Source organism: Podarcis pityusensis, assembly GCF_964106645.2.
Source record: "Podarcis pityusensis genome assembly, chromosome: 6".
Taxonomy (NCBI): domain Eukaryota; kingdom Metazoa; phylum Chordata; class Lepidosauria; order Squamata; family Lacertidae; genus Podarcis; species Podarcis pityusensis.
In genome coordinates, this window is record NC_138030.1 from 85201439 (window position 1) to 85220281 (window position 18843).

Sequence of the window (18843 nt, forward strand, 5' to 3'; positions counted from 1 at the left end):
CTATTCACAATAAAGCAGTGAAATGAAAGATAAGATATCAGAAAAAGAAAAAAGAAAAATAAAGAAGTAAAAGAAAAAGATCATAGATGAAATTTTTTTAAAGTACATAAGTACTCACAATACATAGTCATTTCCCATCTATATTTATATTCAATTGTATAATTTCATCTTGTCCTTATCTACCTTAAATAAAGTGTGTGGTTTTTTTTTAAAAAGACTTCCACCGTGTTTCCTGTCCTGTTCAGAAATGCACCGTGCTGGCTGAAGCCAGCTCTAGTTCTTTTCTAAATTGAATAAAACCACTTAACCCACTGGAAGATATATCTGAAAAATAAATATTAAGGGGAGCAATGCCCATTGTTAAGCAAGGTAGCTAAAGTAACGGAGTCATGTTTTCCATTGTGACACGTCCCCTGCTGATTGGTTGGCCGAGAACTTTGGACAGAGCATCTATTAGAGTTGAGTGAGAGAGGGAAAGAGGGAGAAGCGAATTGTGTTTTGGGAAAAGAATGAAACCATCTCGTCTGTAAGTAGGATCTCTTATTCTTCCCCCTATTTCTTTAGCTATTCCTTAAGATTTAGACACATAGGGAACCAGGTCATGCTTAGATTTGTTTTTAAAGATCGTCCTCAGGGCCCCTTAGCTGCTTTGAGGGAAATGGCTTGCAGTGCAGAGATAGAGAGTATCGAGGAAATAACCAGAATCCATTTCGTGACCTTCTTCCTTTTCTTCCCTAGATGCTCCGGTCTGCGCAGGTTGAGAGAGCTGCTGGCCTCCTGTTGCCGCTCCATCAAAATCCATCCCCTGGACTGTTTGAAGGAGGAAAGTGTATGGGTAGAAGGAAGGAGGATTAAAGTGAGAACAATTTATGTTAGACCAAGAGACCAGGGGATGGATGCCACCAGTGTTTCCACCAATGGTGAGTGTTGATCTTCATAAATGAAAATATTAAGAATCCTTTTTCTTCTTTTCTCTTCCAGGCAGTGACAGCAGTGAGGCCAGAAGCTCCAGTACAGCTGTCCCCCCGCCTTTGCCCAGTTCCCCTTCCCCAGAAATCCAGTTAGAAAAATAAATTAATAAATATTTCTATTGTTATTCCTTGGGGGTGCTTTTGTCCAACAGTTGTGGGCATGGGTAGAAATCCCAGGTCACCTGACGCCTGGAGCAGAGCTTGATGGTTTCCCATTTCTTTAGCTATTTCTAAATTTAGTGTGAGAATTTAGTGAGAGAGTGAATTTAGTGAGAGTGTGTTTGTGGACATAATGAAGATTTCTTCATCTCGTCTGTAAGTAGGATCTCTTATTCTTTCCACAGTCTGTTTCTTTGGCTATCCCTTACGGTTTAGACACATAGGGAACCAGGTCATGGTTAGATTTATTTTTAAAGATTGTCCTCAGGGCCACCTTAGATGCTTTGAGGGAAATGGCTTGCAGTGCAGAGATAGAGAGTATCGAGGAAATAACTAGAATCCATTTTGTGACCTTCTTCCTTTTCTTCCCTAGATGTTCCGGTCTGCGCAGGCTGGGTGATCTGCTGGCCTCCTGTTGCCATCAAAATCCATCCCCTGGACTGTTTGAAGGAGGAAAGCGTGGTGGTAGATGGAAGAAATATTTAAGTGAGAACGATTTATGTGAGACCAAGAGACCAGGGGATGGATGCCACCAGTGATTCCACCAGTGGTGAGTGTTGATCTTCATAAATGAAAATATTACGAATCTTTTTTCTTCTTTTCTCTTCCAGGCAGTAACAGCAGAGAGGCCATGCCCATTGATAAGCAAGGTAGCTAAAGTAACCGTGTCATGTCCTCCATTGTGACACGTCCCCTGCTGAGTAACTTGGCTGAGAACTTTGGGAAGAGCAACTATTTGAGTTTAGTGAGTGAGAGAGGAGTTGGTTTCTGACTTGTGTTTTGGGACGAAATGAAGATTTCCTCATCTTGCTTGTAAGTAGGATCTCTTATTCTTTCCACAGTCTGTTTCTTTTGCTATCCCTTAAGACTTAGACACATAGGGAACCAGGTCATGGTTAGATTTATTTTTAAAGATTGTCCTCAGGGCCACCTTAGATGCTTTGAGGAAAATGGCTTGCAGTGCAGAGATAGAGAGTATCGAGGAAATAACTAGAATCCATTTCGTGACCTTCTTCCTTTTCTTCCCTAGATGTTCCGGTCTGCGCAGGCTGGGTGATCTGCTGGCCTCCTGTTGCCGCTCCATCAAAATCCATCCCCTGGACTGTTTGAAGGAGGAAAGCGTGGTGGTAGATGGAAGAAATATTAAAGTGAGAACGATTTATGTGAGATCGAGAGACCAGGGGATGGATGCCACCAGTGATTCCACCAGTTGTGAGTGTTGATCTTCATAAATGAAAATATTACGAATCTTTTTTCTTCTTTTCTCTTCCAGGCAGTAACAGCAGTGAGACCATGCCCATTGTTAAGCAAGGTAGCTAAAGTAACCGTGTCATGTCCTCCATTGTGACACGTCCCCTGCTGAGTAACTTGGCTAAGAACTTTGGGAAGAGCATCTATTAGATTGAGTGAGAGAGGGAAAGTGTGAGAAGTGAATTGTGGTTTGGGGAAAAATGAAACCATCATCTCGTCTGTAAGTAGGATCTCTTATTCTTTCCCATTTCTTTAGCTATTCCTTAAGATTTAGACACATAGGGAACCAGGTCATGGTTAGATTAGTTTTTAAAGATTGTCCTCAGGGGCCCCTTAGATGCTTTGAGGGAAATGGCTTGAAGTGCAGGGATAGAGAGTATCAAAGAAATAACTAGAATCCATTTCGTGACCTTCTTCCTTTTCTTCCCTAGATGTTCCGGTCTGCACAGGATTCGAGAGCTGCTGGCCTCCTGTTGCCGTTCCATCAAAATCCATCCCCTGGACTGTTTGAAGGAGGAATGCGTGATAGAAATGGAAGAAAGATTAAAGTGCGAACGATTTATGTGAGACCGAGAGACCAGGGGATGGATGCCACCAGTGATTCCACCAGTGGTGAGTGTTGATCTTCATAAATGAAAATATTAAGAATCCTTTTTCTTCTTTTCTCTTCCAGGCAGTGACAGCAGTGAGGCCAGAAGCTCCTGTACAGCTCTCCCACCGTCTTTGCCCAGTTCCCCTTCCCCAGAAATCCAGTTAGAAAAATAAATTAATAAATATTTCTATTGTTATTCCTTGGGGGTGCTTTTGTCCAACAGTTGTGGGCATGGGTGGAAATCCCAGATCACCTGACGCCTGGAGCAGAGCTTGATGGTGGTCGCAAGGCTTCCAAATGCGGTGGGAGAGCCAACCAATGTTTCCTTCTTGCCTCCATCAGAAACAGGTTTTGTGGAGGCACACTTCCTAACCGAAGATTGCACCTCTTCTTAATCTTTTTAGCCATCTGCACAGCTTGGCTAGGAGCGCCCCTTGCCGTGCCCTTACGCGTGCCAGGTGGAGAAATGACCCCTTTTTGTTCGGTGGTGCTAGCAGGTGGCATGAACGGTGCTAATATTATTGTTACTATTTCTATTATCAATGTTATTATTATCTCAATACGGAAAAGGACTGGAAAAAATAGGCCAGAAGGGAGTCTAGGCCAGAAGAGTTTTCCCTTGGTGACCCCGCCATATTGAAAAGTGTGTGTGTTTGCAAGGTGTTTCCTGTCCTGTCCAGAAATGCATCTTGCTGGATGAAGACAGCTCTAGATCTTTTCTAAATAAATTGAATAAAACCGCTTAACCCACTGGAAGATATATTTGAAAAATAAATGTTAAGGGGAACAATGCCCATTGTTAAGCAACGTAGCGAAAGTAATCGTGTCATGTCCTTCATTGTGACACGTCCCCTGCTGAGTGACTTGGCTGAGAACTTTGGGAAGAGCAACTATTTGAGTTTAGTGAGTGAGAGAGGAGTTGGTTTCTGACTTGTGTTTTGGGACGAAATGAAGATTTCTTCATCTTGCTTGTAAGTAGGATCTCTTATTCTTTCCACAGTCTGTTTCTTTTGCTATCCCTTAAGATTTAGACACATAGGGAACCAGGTCATGGTTAGATTTATTTTTAAAGATTGTCCTCAGGGCCCCCTTAGATGCTTTGAGGAAAATGGCTTGCAGTGCAGAGATAGAGAGTATCGAGGAAATAACTAGAATCCATTTCGTGACCTTCTTCCTTTTCTTCCCTAGATATTCCGGTCTGCACAGGATTCGAGAGCTGCTGGCCTCCTGTTGCCGTTCCATCAAAATCCATCCCCTGGACTGTTTGAAGGAGGAATGCGTAATAGAAATGGAAGAAAGATTAAAGTGCGAACAATTTATGTGAGACCGAGAGACCAGGGGATGGATGCCACCAGTGCTTCTACCAGTGGTGAGTGTTGATCTTCATAAATGAAAATATTAAGAATCCTTTTTCTTCTTTTCTCTTCCAGGCAGTGACAGCAGTGAGGCCAGAAGCTCCTGTACAGCTCTCCCACCGTCTTTGCCCAGTTCCCCTTCCCCAGAAATCCAGTTAGAAAAATAAATTAATAAATATTTCTATTGTTATTCCTTGGGGGTGCTTTTGTCCAACAGTTGTGGGCATGGGTGGAAATCCCAGGTCACCTGACGCCTGGAGCAGAGCTTGATGGTGGTCGCAAGGCTCCCATATGTGGTGGGAGAGCCAACCGATGTTGCCTTCTTGCCTCCAACAAAACACGTTTTGTGGTTGCACCCTTCCTAACCAAAGAGTGTGCCCTCTTGACCTTCTTCCTTTTCTTCCTTAGATCTTCCTGTCTGCGCAGGATTTGAGAGCTGCTCACCTCCGGTTGCCGTTCCATCAAAATCCATTCCCTGGACTGTATGAGGGAAGAAAGCGTCATAGTAGATGGAAGGAGGATTAAAGTGAGAACCATCTATGTGAGACCGAGAGACCAGGGGATGGATGCCACCAGTGCTTCTACCAGTGGTGAGTGTTGATCTGTCTCCTGCTGTCGTGCCACTAAGATCCATCCCCTGGACTGTTTGAAGGAGGAAAGCGTAGTGGTAGAAGGAAGGAGGATTAAAGTGAGAACCATCTATGTGAGACCGAGAGACCAGGGGATGGATGCCACCAGTGCTTCTACCAGTGGTGAGTGGTTGATCTGTCTCCTGCTGTCGTGCCACTAAGATCCATCCCCTGGACTGTGAGGAGGAGGAGACTGTGATGGTGATGGAGAAAGGAAAGGAAATATAGAGAGTATCAAGGAAGCATCTAGAACACATTCCCTGATTATTTTCCCTCTTCTTCCCTAGGTTTCAAAGTCTGAGAAGGCTCCATGGGCTGCTGGTCTCCTGCTGTCGCATGCCGAAGATCCATCCCCTGGTCTGTGAGAAGGATGAATGAGAGGAGGTGAACATCATAAAGAACGAGAAGGTGGAGAATGTGAAAATCCAAAGGATATATGTAAAACCATGGGACCAGGGGATGGATGCCACCGATACCAACATGGATGGTGAGTGCTGATCTTTGTTCATGAGGAACAGGGAGGCCGGAGAGAATCTGTCTCACTGAAGGGGGGTGGGGGAGAGGCAGCTCCCTTATTCAAGAAGAGTTCAGGAATGGGATGAAGACTTTGGGAAGAACAATTATTTGAGAGTCCATGTGAGAGGAGGACGTTTCTGAGGAAGCAAACATGTTTTCTAGTGCAAGGAAGAGACTTTCTTCATCTAAAGTGTAAGTAGGATTCCACATTCTCTCTGCATTCTGCTTCTTATGCTATCCCTCAAGATTTAGAAACATAGAGAACCAAATTCAGCACAGAGATAGAGAGTATCAGGGAAGTAACTAGAAGCAATTTCCTGACTATTTCCCCTCTTCTTCCCCAGATTCCGCAGTCTGCGCAGGCTGGGTGAACTGCTGGCCTCCTGTTGCCGTTCCATCAAAATCCATCCCCTGGACTGTTTGAAGGAGGAATGCGTGATAGAAATGGAAGAAAGATTAAAGTGCGAACAATTTATGTGAGACCGAGAGACCAGGGGATGGATGCCACCAGTGGTGAGTGTTGATCTTCATAAATGAAAATATTAAGAATCCTTTTTCTTCTTTTCTCTTCCAGGCAGTGACAGCAGTGAGGCCATAAGCTCCAGCACAGCTCTCCCCCTGCCTTTGCGCAGTTCCCCTTCCCCAGAAATCCAGTTAGAAAAATAAATTAATAATTATTTCTATTGTTATTCTAATAAAGTCTTTGATCATGATTTTATCCTTGGGGGTGCTTTTGTCCAACAATTCAAGATTGTCCAACAATTCAACATTCAAGAAGACTTCAGGGACATCCCTTTTGAAGAAGAGAGAGAACAATTTCTCTTTAATTCTGTCCTTTTCCATTATGGTGTAGCGCTCACTGCAGTCTCTCAGGTTTGCAGCTCTGCCCATGAGTTCAGAGGGTTGGCAACGCAACTTAGACTGCTGGACTAGGACTGGGGGACCCGGATTCAAATCCCGCCTCACCCATGGAATTTAATGGGTGGCCTTGGGTACTCACTGCCTCTTGATCTACCTGTTGTGGGGATGGGATGAGGCAGGGAGAATAGTGTTAGCTACCTGGAGATCCTTGCAGGAAAGATGGGCTATCAACGTAATAATAAATGGGAAAATTAAAAATCTTTTCTTTTCTTTTCCAGGAAGCCACAACAGTGAGGCCAGCAGCTCTAGCACAGATCTCCCTCCCCCACCAAGACCCAGTTCCCCCTTCCCTACAAACCCAAATAGAGAAATAAATAAATAAATATTATTATTCTAATAAAGTTCCCTTATGAACATGCTAGTCTGTGATCATCCTTTTGTCCTATGGGGTGCTTTTTCCTACATTTGTGAGCATGGGTGGAAATCCTGAGTCTCGCTGCAGGAGTCGACAGTTTGGCTCCTTCCCTTGTTGTTGCTCCTAGATGGAACTGCGCATGTGCGAAGACAAGACAGAGACTTCCAAGCTGGATCAATAAACGTGTCACCCGTTGTCTGAAAACCTTTATCCTAATCACATGCCAGATTGTCTTTTGTGAACGAAATAAAATTCTTTCAAATAGTTTTTTAATGTTGGCATTTGTCTGTCTCGAGAAGCAGCAGAGTGCGGTCAAACGTCAAGCAACGGTGTTAGCAGTCCCAAAGTGACCTCTCCAGAGAGCAAGCCCAGGCAGTGTGTCTGGAGGTCCTGGGCTTCCCAGATGACAAGACTCCCTCTCTTGGCCTTGCAGATGTGGCTCCAAGGAAAGCAGAGTTAGGCACCAGTTGGGCTGCAGGAGTTGTCAGAAGGGGTTGTAAACGGCGCCATCCAACCGCCTGAGTTACTCCACTCCAGATTTGTGTAGGGTTTTCCTTAGCCTTTTCAGCTCCCGAAGATATCCCACAAGGCAAATTAGGATCAGTTTTCCTTCTCCTCGATGGGCTACCTTTCTAGGTTGGTGAGCCCCATCTGCCCCTAATTCCCCTTCACAGCACATGCAGAAACCACCTTCTTGACCACTGGGCCCACGCTTGGTCTCGTCTGCTCAATCTGCCAGAGCCGGTCTTTGCACACAGGGGAAGTTCCAAACTCACTGAGCATTTGAGACTCCTTGGACGCCCTCACCTGGTTTAGGTGGCCAGTCGAAGCTGTTCCCAGGATGCAGTCTCTGTTGTATGCTGACCGTTTCTAGGAGCAAGAGAACAGACTTTTAATAAAAGAATGGAAATGGTTTATTGAATAATTGCAGACAAATTGTAAACAGATAAGAACCCTGGCAGGATTATTGTAATAATAACCCGCTCCCTGTCCCCCAAAAACAAATATAAATATTAAGGATTAGAATATTAATAAAGGAGAAGAAGTTAGTAAATGAAAGAAGTTAATATTATTAGAAATATGAATTTGGAGAACTGCTAAATAGGTGATATAATGAAATTCAGTTAGAGGGGATTCAAGGAAGTCAGGAAGTTAAAATTTATTTTTATGTGTTTTTCTTTGTTTTTTGTGGGGGGTAATGTTTTTCTTTTTTCTTGTTTTTCTTTTTTTTATGTGATAAGCGTGAAAACCAATAATAATTTTTTATATATTTATAAAATGTAGTTGTTTTGCTGCTGCTTTGTTCTGTTCTCAGGCGTCCAAGTTAGCCTCCTGATCCTGCTCCTCTAGTATACGACAGCAACTTCCCCCATTAGGAATCCCTGCTTGGGCTTTCATTGGCCTTAAGCAATATCCCATCGAGCCAGGTGGCAACACTCCCTGGAGAGATATGCCCCATCTTGCCCATCTTTGGGGTTTTACTTTGGCTTTGGTCTTGCTTTCAAGCGATATAGCCTCTGTGCATGTACAGAGTTCATGATTCAGCAATTCAAAGGAAGAAAGCCAGGGCTGGCTTTCCTCAGCAGGGACACAAGGTAGAGGAAGGTGTATGTTTAAGAAATCCCAAGGTCTGAAATTCTAATTGTTCAGCCAATTAAAAAACCCATAATTTCCCAGTAGAGTGCTTGGTATCTGGTGGGCAGGGCTTGTGTGCTTTGATCTGGATGGGTCATGATCCCTTGAATGTCCTGAGGCTGTTGTGCAGCAGCCGTAAGTATTGCTGCTCTGGGAGTGAGACATTGGCCCCAGAAGGCAAATAGTAACTGAGGTTCCCTTTTCTCTCTCTTGGAGACCCTGAACAAGGAGCTGGCCAGCTTGTGATTGTCCGTTCAGAGTCTAGTGCAACCAGATGCGTTCTCTGGCCAGCCAAGAGTGGGGAGAGAGGTAGGGAAAAGGGGCCAGCACTTGTGCTAAAATGAGCTTTCATACGCGGTCATCTTGCCCCACACTCAGATTCCAAAATATCTGCATGCTCACCTATCCAAGAGGTGGTTGGTGTTGGGCTGGGGGGTCCCAGAAGGCAGAATAAGTTGAGAAGCAAAGCCCAAGATGTTTGAGGCATCCTCCTCACATCCACCCAAAACCAATCTAAACAGCTTTGCTCCAGAACCAGCCCCTCCCTTCAGTTCTGTTCAGTTAAGAATGTCAGTTAAGAGGGACCAACTGCATTTTCTTGTTTCTTGCCTGAGGTCATAATGTTCATGCACACTGTTTACCTGTAAGCACACACCTTTAGTTTATCTATTATTTTAATAATAATAATAATAATAATAATAATAATAATAATAATAATACATTTATTGTCAAGGTACAACCTGTGTGCAATGAAATTAACTGACCCTCCCCCCCAAACAAACAATCTCACTGCACTCTGTGTGCTTGTCACACAACACACCAACCCCGAAAGTCAGTTGCACTATATTATTTTCCGTTCAGCAGCCTAACAGCCCACAGATAGAATCTGTTTTTGAGCCTGTTGGTACGACTGATTATACTTCTATATCTCCTGCCCGAGGGTAGAAGATTAAAGAGGTGCTGGCCGGGGTGTGAATCGTCCCTGAGAATTTTTCTCGCTCTCCTTTTTTAAAAAATTAAAATAAAATCTTTATTAGGTTAAATTACACACATATACAAAGAATTTACAAAGAATTCACAATCTCATACTACAAAAAGAAAAAAACAATTAAGAAAAAAAGAAAAGAAGAAAATACAGAAAGAAGAAAGAAGAAAAAGCAGATTTACATGCATAAAAAACTTAATCTTCCCAATTAATACTTAAATAAAACAGACTTCTGACCAAACGAGTCTTCCAATCATTATCATTGTACTGTTTATACTGTCGTTTTTCCGCACAGTTTTATATTCTTTAATATTGTTCCCGTCTACTCCACAAATGGTATTTGTTGTGTTTACAAGTATCACTCAAGTTCTGCTAATATGGTGTGGTTGGTACAATATGATCTTATATAATCCTTAAATATTTTCCATTTTTCTCGCTCTCCTAAGGCATCGATCCCTTGCAATGTCATCTAGTGGGCTCAGGGGACAGCCCATGATATGTGCTGTGTTCACCACCCTCTGTAAAGACTTTCTATCCATGGCTGTCAAGCCAACGTACCACACTGTGACACAATATGAGAGGACACTTTCTATTGTGGACCGGTAGAAGGAGGTCATCAATTGTTGTTTAACATTGTTCTTTCGCAAGACCTTGAGGAAATTGAGTCTCTGTTGGGCCTTCTTAACCACCTGAGTTATATTGTTTTTCCAAGTGAGGTCTTCACTAAGGTAAACTCCCAGGAATTTAAAAGAAGAGACTCTCTCCACACAACCCACCCCCGATATACAATGGGGCTAGTTCCCCTCTCTTCCTCCGAAAGTCCAACACCATCTCCTTTGCCTTGCTAATATTTAGGTGCAAGTTATTCTCTAGGCACCATGTAGATACTTTTTAAACCTCCTCCCTGTACGCTGATTCATCTCCACCTGTAATTAGACCCATTGTGGTAGTATCATCTGCAAACTTAATACAGTGGTGCCTTGCAAGACGAAAAGAATCCGTTCCGCGAGTCTCTTCGTCTTGCGGGTTTTTTCGTCTTGCGAAGCAAGCCCATTAGAGGTTTAGCGGCTTAGCGCTACAGTATTAGCGGCTTAGCCGGCTTAAAGATCAGCTGATAAGCAGCTTAGCATCAGCTGTTAAGCGGCTTAAAGATCAGCTGATAAGCGGCTTAGCATCAGCTGTTAAGCGGCTTAAAGATCAGTTGATAAGCGGCTTAGCCATCAGCTGTTAAGCGACTTAAAGATCAGCTGATAAGCAGCTTAGCCATCAGCTGATAAGCGGTTTAGCGGCTTGGGAAAAAGGGGGGGAAAGGAAAAAAACCCCGCAGGAACTCGCAAGACATTTTCGTCTTGCGAAGCAAGCACATAGGAAGTTCGTTTTGCGAAGCACCTCCAAAATGGAAAACCCTTTCGTCTAGCGGGTTTTCCGTCTTGCGAGGCATTCGTCTTGCGGGGCACCACTGTAATTGTAGTAGATGGATCAGATGAAATACAGTCATATGTATACAATGAGTAATGGTAGGGAATAAAAATAAAAAATACAAGTTTCTCAATCTACCAGCTTTGCACAAAACAGCAGCCATGTGTGTGTGTGTGTTGCTCCAAGCCAGGAAACCAGAGATCCGTGGGCATTTGTTCACATGTGCACATACACCTCTTGTGATCTACCATGCTTGCACAAAATTGCAGTCCAAAAATAAAAATAGGTGATGCCTCACTCCAAATTACGTGATGATTTGGAGTTGTTCCCATGAAAGGCTACCTGTCGTTTCATTTTGCTACCAGCGCAAAACAAGTGCAAAAGGCTCCCTGCATTGTTTGACAGTGAAAAGTCCATCCTTCACGGCCCCCCACAAAATGAGTGTTCAGCGCCCCAACCAACACGGGCACATTGTCTGATTAACTTCAAAGCGGGCACAAAATGCAGGCAAACGTCTCAATTCAACATTTGGTAGTAAAAACCCCAAGTTTCACCGCACCCCGAAAATGAGCCCTAGGCACGCTTACCTGCAGGGGTCACAGTTTCACCAAAACTCTGACGTCATCTGGCCATAGCTGTCAACCGTCCCTTATTTGGTGGGAAACTCCCTTATCCCAGCGCCGTGTCCCGCTGCTGTCCCGGATTGATGATGTCCCTTAAATTTCCCGGGTTTCATGCTCGCCCGGCTCGGGAGGGAAGCAGCGGCTCAGGGTCCTCCGCCTCAAGAGAGCGAGAGAGAGCGCGCACGAGCTGCCGCATCTCTGTCTCTCCCTTTTCCCCCTCAGGGGCGCGTCGTGAGGAGACAGGTGGCGGCGGGCGGGCAGGGAGCCCCTCTCTTGCGAGACTTCCGCCGCGCTGCCAAGGGAAGCTGGAGGCAGCAGCGGCGGCTGAGGAGGTGGCCTGAGGGAGGAGGAAGAAGAGGGGATGGGGAGGGATGCAGAAGGGCGGCGGGTGGCGCTGCAACCGCCTCATGCCGGGCTCGCGGGCGGCGTGGGCGAGAGTCTCTCTCCCTCCCTCCCTCCCTCTCTCTCGGGCGGGGAAGGGCCGATGGAACTCCTCACGCCAGGACGACGGCAGCCCCGACGTGCTGCTTAGCATACCCTCCAACCAGTGCAGCATCTTAATGTAGTGATTTCCCCCTCTGCATCCCTTTCATGACTCTATTTTTATAAATCATTTGTCCATCAATAGTTCAAATTTTTACTACAAGTTTTCTGTCAATCCTACCAATGTATGTTACTCTTTACAATAGCTTTTCAACTAAATTATAAACTTTCCCCATTCTTTATTAAAGAGGTCCTCTTCCTGGTTTCTAATTCTGCCTGGAAGCTTTGCCATCTCGACATCGTTCATCAGTTTTGTCTGCCCCTCTTCTTTGGTCGGAGTTGTAGACCCTTAGGGTCATCTAGTCCAACCCCCTGCAAAACACAGTCAGTGGCAGCAAAAGCAGCATGGCTCCATCAGTGGCGGATTTCTGTATAAGCTAAGCAAAATCCTTTACTTTGGCTGCTGATCCCTTATTTTCAAGGCTGCTGGTCCCTTACTTTCAAATATGTAAGTTGAGAGCTATGCATCTGGTTCACTCCAGGGCACCACCAAACGCAGACAAAAGTTTCCCTCCAACATTTGTGGTAAAAACCTAGTTTCATCACGCCCACAAAAATGAGCCCCAAAACTCGACGTCATCTGATTCACTCCAAAGTAGTGCCAAGAACTGGCAAAATTTCCCATGCAGTGTTTAGTGGTGAAAACCACATGTTTCGCGGCACCTCACTAAATGAGCCTTCAGTGCCCTAACCCATGGGTTTCACGGTTTCTCCGAAAAGCTGACATGGTCTGATTCCCTCCAAAGCGGCGTCAAACACAGGCAAAAGTCTCCCTATAATGTTTGTTGGCAAAACCCCCACATTTCACGGTGCCCCACAAAACGAGCCCTTGGCACTCTAATCCGTGGGGGTCACAGTTTCACCGAAAACCTGATGTCGTTGGGATTCCCTCAAAAGCGGCGTCAAACACTTGCAAAAGACGCCCTGAAATGTTTGGCAGTGAAAACCCCACAATTGTGCTCGGAAACGTACTGGGGGCCAATGCAGATCTCTCAGGACCAGCGTTCTGTGGTCCCGACGGCCACTCCCAGTCACCAGTCTAGCTGGATTAATTGCAGTTTCCGGGTCACCTTCAAAGGTAGCCCCACGTAGAGCGCATTGCAGTAGTCCAAGCGGGAGATAACCAGAGCATGCAGCACTCTGGCAAGACAGTCCGCGGGAAGGTAGGGTCTTAGCCTGCGTACCAGACGGAGCTGGTAGACAACCGCCCTGGACACAGAATTAACCTGCGCCTTCATGGACAGCTGTGAGTCCAAAATGACTCCCCCCCCCCCCTAAACATCTTCCCACTTCACAGGTCTTTCTATTCTTTCTCCTTTTATAGTTTTATAAAACAAAGTTATATAACAAAGTTACAGATCTGCACTGTGTATTATGCAAACTACTCCGCCTTCCTGACAGTGAGTCTAAAATTATATCCATGCGAAATTTATCTTTGAGGGGTTGCAAGCATTTTGTGGCCTATTTTACACGTTCTTCGGGCAGGAATGAAACAAATAGCACGAGGGCTAGAGAAATCCTGAGGATTTTGTTGAAGATAGTGACATTCATTATTTAAACGAAGGAAAGATTAATATTTACGAGGGACAGATATAATCCGAAATTTAATTACTCGTTCCGTGGCCACACCTCATTTCATCAAGGCTTCCCCATTCTAGCTGATGGTGCTTCAACAATTTTCCACTTGTGACACATGGGAATTCAAATCTGCATAACAGACAACATTTTAATGTGCATTGGTGATTTTAAATGGTGATTTTGAAGTTGTTTTCTTTTCCCATGATGGTCGTTAGTCTCCCTGGGCTCTTAGGAGAAGAAGGGAAGGATATGAGAAAAACAACTTCAATTAATTCATTAAAACAAATCTCATCCAAAGAACTAGCTGCACTGACATTTCTGAGTCAAATCCTACAGTAATTATAGTGATATACATAACATCCAACACACCAAAACCTCTCCTGCAATCATCCCTCAACTGATTTCTCCTAAGAGCAACCCCACTGGGCTCCAGTGCTTTCGTACTGTTTGGCATTTCGTAGTAGGAAAAGAATTATAGGACAGTAAGTCACATTTTCCTAACTTTCTAGCTACGGAGATAGCAGGGAATGTGGCCAAGGCTGAGGTGGAAGGAAAGCTAGGTAGGTAAAAGTAAAGGTAAAGGTAAAGGACCGCTGGTTAGGTCCAGTCAAAGGCGACTATGGGGTTGCAACGCTCATCTCGCTTTCAGGCCGAGGGAGCAGGTGTTTGTCCACAGACAGCTTTCTGGGTCATGTGGCCAGCAGCACTAAACTGCTTCTGGCGCAACGGGACACTGTGATGGAAGCCAGAGCACACGGAAACACCGTTTACCTTCCTGCCGCAGTGATACCTATTTATCTACTTGTACTGGCATGCTTTCGAACTGCTAGGTTTACAGGAGCTGAGACAGAGCAATGGGAGCTCACCCCGTCACGGGGATTCGAACTGCTGACCTTCTGATCAGCAAGCCCAAGAGGCTCGGTGGTTTAGACTACAGCACCACCCACGTCCCATGCATTCCTATACTATCCAGACACCATGGAGACATTGGGTGTCCTGCCCAGTGGTTCCAGTTCCAGCACATGGAGGCCCAAGCTGGTGCCTGGCCATGAATCTCCTCTCCCCATTTTTAATCCGATTTCCACAGCGGTTGTGGCTCAAGGGCATTTGGTGACCTTTGGTTGCCTTGTTCCTTCACTGCTTGAGCACACATGATTTTCACAGTGCACAGTCAGGCTTCCCTTGCATCTCTTCCAAGGGAGATTCTCCTATTCTTATACCCAAGGTGAGGGTTCCATAGGAACCCAGGGGACGAACAGACTGGGTTTGTGGTCAGCTATTGGGCTGAATGATAGGGACGTGGGTGGCGCCGTTGGTTAAACTACAGAGCCTTGGACTTGCCAATCAGAAGGTCGGCGGTTCCCCGTGACAGGGTGAGCTCCCGTTGCTCGGTCCCTGCTCCTGCCAACCTAGCAGTTCGAAAGCATGTCAGACTGCAAGTAGATAAATAGGTACCGCTCTGGTGGGAAGGTAAACAGCATTTCTGTGTGCTGCTCTGCAGCGGCGTAGCGTGGGTTGTCAGCACCCGGGGCAAGGCAAGTAATTTGCGCCCCCTAACCCGGGGCAAGGCAAGTAATTTGCGCCCCCTAACCCCTAACCTGCCGCTGCTGCCAGCTTCTTCTTGCTGCTGCCTGGGCTGGTCTGGTGTGGTTCTCTCCCGCGCTCAGCGCTGCGCTGGGCGGCCGCTGCACTGTCCCTCCCCCAGATAGTCCCTCGCTCTCTCTCCGCACTGCATGCCTGGCACCCACCCCCTCCACAGTGGGCGGCGACCCAGCGGCTCGGATCGGATTCGCACAGCCAGCACTGCAGTGAGAGAGAGTGAGCCAGGTAGGGGCAGAGAGCTGCGTGTGCGAGCGCGCCCCCCAGATGTTGCGCCCGGTGCGGCCGGCCCCCCCTGCACCCCCCACGCTACGCCACTGCTGCTCTGGTTCACCAGAAGTGGCTTAGTCATGCTGGCCACATGACCCGGAAGCTGTCTGCGGACAAACACCGGCTCTCTCGGCCTATAGAACGAGATGAGCACGCAACCCCAGAGTCGGCTACGACTGGACGTAATGGTCAGGGGTCCCTTTACCTTTACCTATCGGGCTGAATGACCAACTACCTCAGATGGTGCCACTTTGACAGACGAGAGACTATTTGAACCTCTCCAAAACATCTCATCCACAAAGCACAGGCAAGATACTAAAGGAGGCCTTTTGCACCCTTCTTTCCCACCCCCAGCCTTCATGGCAGGTACAGTGTGCATTTCTGGTCCTGTCTCTTTTTACATCGCAGAGTCCTGCAATCTTGCTCATTCCCCGCTCTCACGAGGCTGGTTTTCCTATCGCTTGACATACGAGCTTCTCCAGGAAAGATCCCAAGTTAAGATGCTCATATGCAAAGCGAAAGGACAACAGCCACCATAGAAGGAATACATTAATTTTAGTCCGAGAGCTCCACTGGAGAAGAAGAAGTTAGGCCTCAAACACCACCGAAAGGTGCAAAAACACAGCACTGGAATATTTCCATTTCTACAAAAGACATTTCCTTTTCAGGAACACGAGAAAAGGCTCTCTCAAGGGCAAAACATTGTTCTTAGTGGATCTGAAAACAGCCAGAAATCTTCCTCAACATTTAAAATGAGTTGGTGTGAGAAGCAGGAGATACTTTAGCAAAGCCATCTCTTGGGAGCTGCTGGAAATATCTCTTGCCAATTTCCCCCAAAGGCTCGACAGGTGGCAGCAGAGCTTGGCTTTCACGGGAGGCCAGTATAGCTGATTCGGCCTTGAAAAGGGTGAAGCGAACACGGCCTTGTTGTTGTTTAGTCGTTTAGTCGTGTCCGACTCTTCGTGACCCCATGGACCAGAGCACACCAGGCACTCCTGTCTTCCACTGTCTCCCACAGTTTGGTCAAACTCATCCTGGGAGCTTCGAGAACACTGTCCCACCATCTCGTCCTCTGTCATCCCCTTCTCCTTGTGCCCTCCATCTTTCCCAACATCAGGGTCTTTTCCAGGGAGTCTTCTCTTCTCATGAGGTGACCAAAGTACTGGAGCCTCAGCTTCAGGATCTGTCCTTCCAGTGAGCACTCAGGGCTGATTTCCTTCAGAATGGAGAGGTTTGATCTTCTTGCAGTCCATGGGACCCTCAAGAGTCTCCTCCAGCACCATAATTCAAAAGCATCAATTCTTAGGCGATCAGCCTTCTTTATGGTCCAGTTCTCACTTCCATACATCACTACTGGGAAAACCATGGCTTTAACAGGCCTTTGTCGGCAAGGTGATGTCTCTGCTTTTTAAGATGCTGTCTAGGTTTGTCATTTTCTCCCAAGAAGCAATTTTCATATTGGAGGGAAGCTTTGGAAAGGCGCTTGGAGGCAGGAGAATTCTAGGTCCCCGTCAGAGCCCCCACTTTTTCCTGGTTTCAGGGAGGCAGCACAAGGGCTGGGGTGCCGGGGGTGTGTGTGTGTCAAAAGTTGCCTAGAAAAGGTGTCACATGTTGAACCACCTTGGACTAGGAAATGTTTTACAGCATACACTCACGGATTTACATCTGATGAATTGTGTTGCACTCAGTAAAAGTTTGTGCCATAATCACCTGGTATTCTTTACGTTGCCATAAAACTCTTCGCCCTGTCTCCACTGCTGATTAGAGGATGCTGAGGTGAATTAATTATTACTTGGGTGTGTGTGTTATTGGGTTGTTGTTTTTATTCTGATTATTTATGTGATCTTTTCTGTGAACCGCCCTGAGACCTCCGGGTATAGGGAGGTATATAAACTCAATAAGTAACAAAATAATAATAATAATAATAATTACTTAGGCTAGGGTAACTGCAAACGTTCTACACATTTCCATAGATTCCTGTGGGACAGTAAGAAAACAATGCAAATCTCCTTCAGGAGAAGACGACCGTCTATGCCTGTTGATCACTCAGCATTAGTCTGCAAAGCAGGCAGGGCATTATTAAGACTCGTATAAGTGATGACAAACCTAGACAGCATCTTAAAAAGCAGAGACAAAGGTCCGTATAGTTAAAGCTATGGTTTTCCAAGTAGTGATGTATGGAAGTGAGAGCTGGACCATCAAGAAGGCTGATCGCCGAAGAATTGATGCTTTTGAATTATGGCGCTGGAGGAGACTCTTGAGAGTCCCATGGACTGCAAGAAGATCAAACCTCTCCATTCTTAAGGAAATCAGCCCTGAGTGCTCACTGGAAGGACAGATCCTGAAGATGAGGCTCCAATACTTTGGCCACCTCATGAGAAGAGAAGACTCCCTGGAAAAGACCCTGATGTTGGGAGAGATGGAGGGCACAAGGAGAAGGGGACAACAGAGGACAAGATGGTTGGACAGTGTTCTCCAAGCTAACAACATGAGTTTGACCAAACTGTGGGAGGCAGTGGAAGACAGGAGGGCCTGGCGTGCTCTGGTCCATGTGTCACGAAGAGTCGGACACGACTAAACGACAACAACAATAAATGTTATTCCTGCCCCTCCTTATTAGTGATGCAGTATACCTCTACATTGGGACGCGGTGGCGCTGTGGGTTAAACCACAGAGCCTAGGACTTGCCGATCAGAAGGTCGGCGGTTCGAATCCCACGATGGGGTGAGCTCCTGTTGTTTGGTCCCTGCTCCTGCCAACCTAGCAGTTCGAAAGCACGTCAAAGTGCAAGTAGATCAATAGGTACCGCTCCGGCGGGAAGGTAAAAGGTGTTTCTGTGCGCTGCTCTGGTTCGCCAGAAGCGGCTTAGTCATGCTGGCCACATGAGCTGTACGTCGGCTCCCTTGGCCAATAAAGCAAGATGAGCGCCGCAACCCCAGAGTCAGTCACGACTGGACCTAAACGGTCAGGGGTCCCTTTACCTTTACACCTCTATATTCCTTCTAGAAGCCTCATTGTTGGGTAGAGCATCTTGCTAATGTGGAATAATCCTTCAAGCCCCATAATAGAGTGTTGGGATCCTTGTGTGGCATGCATTGCTATCCCAAAAGGCAAGAACGGCAGCTTTGAAGTGCAATGCAGCTGTTGCGTACATCGATTAATGAATCAGGGCAGAACTGGGAGTGCAGAAAAGAAATCCTGCTGGCAGAGATTATAGTGGGAACGGACAACCGCTGTGTCGTGATCTTTGCCCGCAGAAGGCACCAGGAGCAAGGTCACACACCCAGCACAACCACCCACCTTTGCAATAAAGTAATAAATGGATTTATTTCGTTTTTCAGCTTAAAACTTTACAGTCACGTATCCTACTGAAATGGGGTTTAAAATTCACTTGAAAGAAAATTATATGAAAAGGATGTACCGCTAGCAGTGCTTTTCTTCT

The 18843-nt window shown here is 46.1% G+C and overlaps 2 long non-coding RNA genes across 4 annotated transcripts; one reads left to right on the top strand and one right to left on the bottom strand.

Moving 5' to 3' along the window:
- Nucleotides 1-30: 30 nt before the first annotated feature.
- LOC308480638 lies at nucleotides 31-6664 on the top strand. Of its 3 annotated transcripts, none has more exons than XR_013988164.1 (3): nucleotides 31-2993; nucleotides 4162-5444; nucleotides 6048-6664. It is a non-coding gene; the product is annotated as an uncharacterized lncRNA (long non-coding RNA). The 3 variants fall into 3 exon arrangements; XR_013988165.1 differs by lacking the exon at nucleotides 6048-6664 and having other exon boundaries at nucleotides 4162-5080; nucleotides 5245-6033; XR_013988166.1 differs by lacking the exon at nucleotides 6048-6664 and having other exon boundaries at nucleotides 34-1680; nucleotides 2161-2993; nucleotides 4162-6030.
- Nucleotides 6665-6709: 45 nt separating this feature from the next.
- On the bottom strand, nucleotides 6710-8990 carry LOC308480650. Its single transcript, XR_013988188.1, has 2 exons — nucleotides 8787-8990; nucleotides 6710-7619 (listed from the first exon to the last, which is right to left on the bottom strand). It is a non-coding gene; the product is annotated as an uncharacterized lncRNA (long non-coding RNA).
- Nucleotides 8991-18843: the final 9853 nt, after the last annotated feature.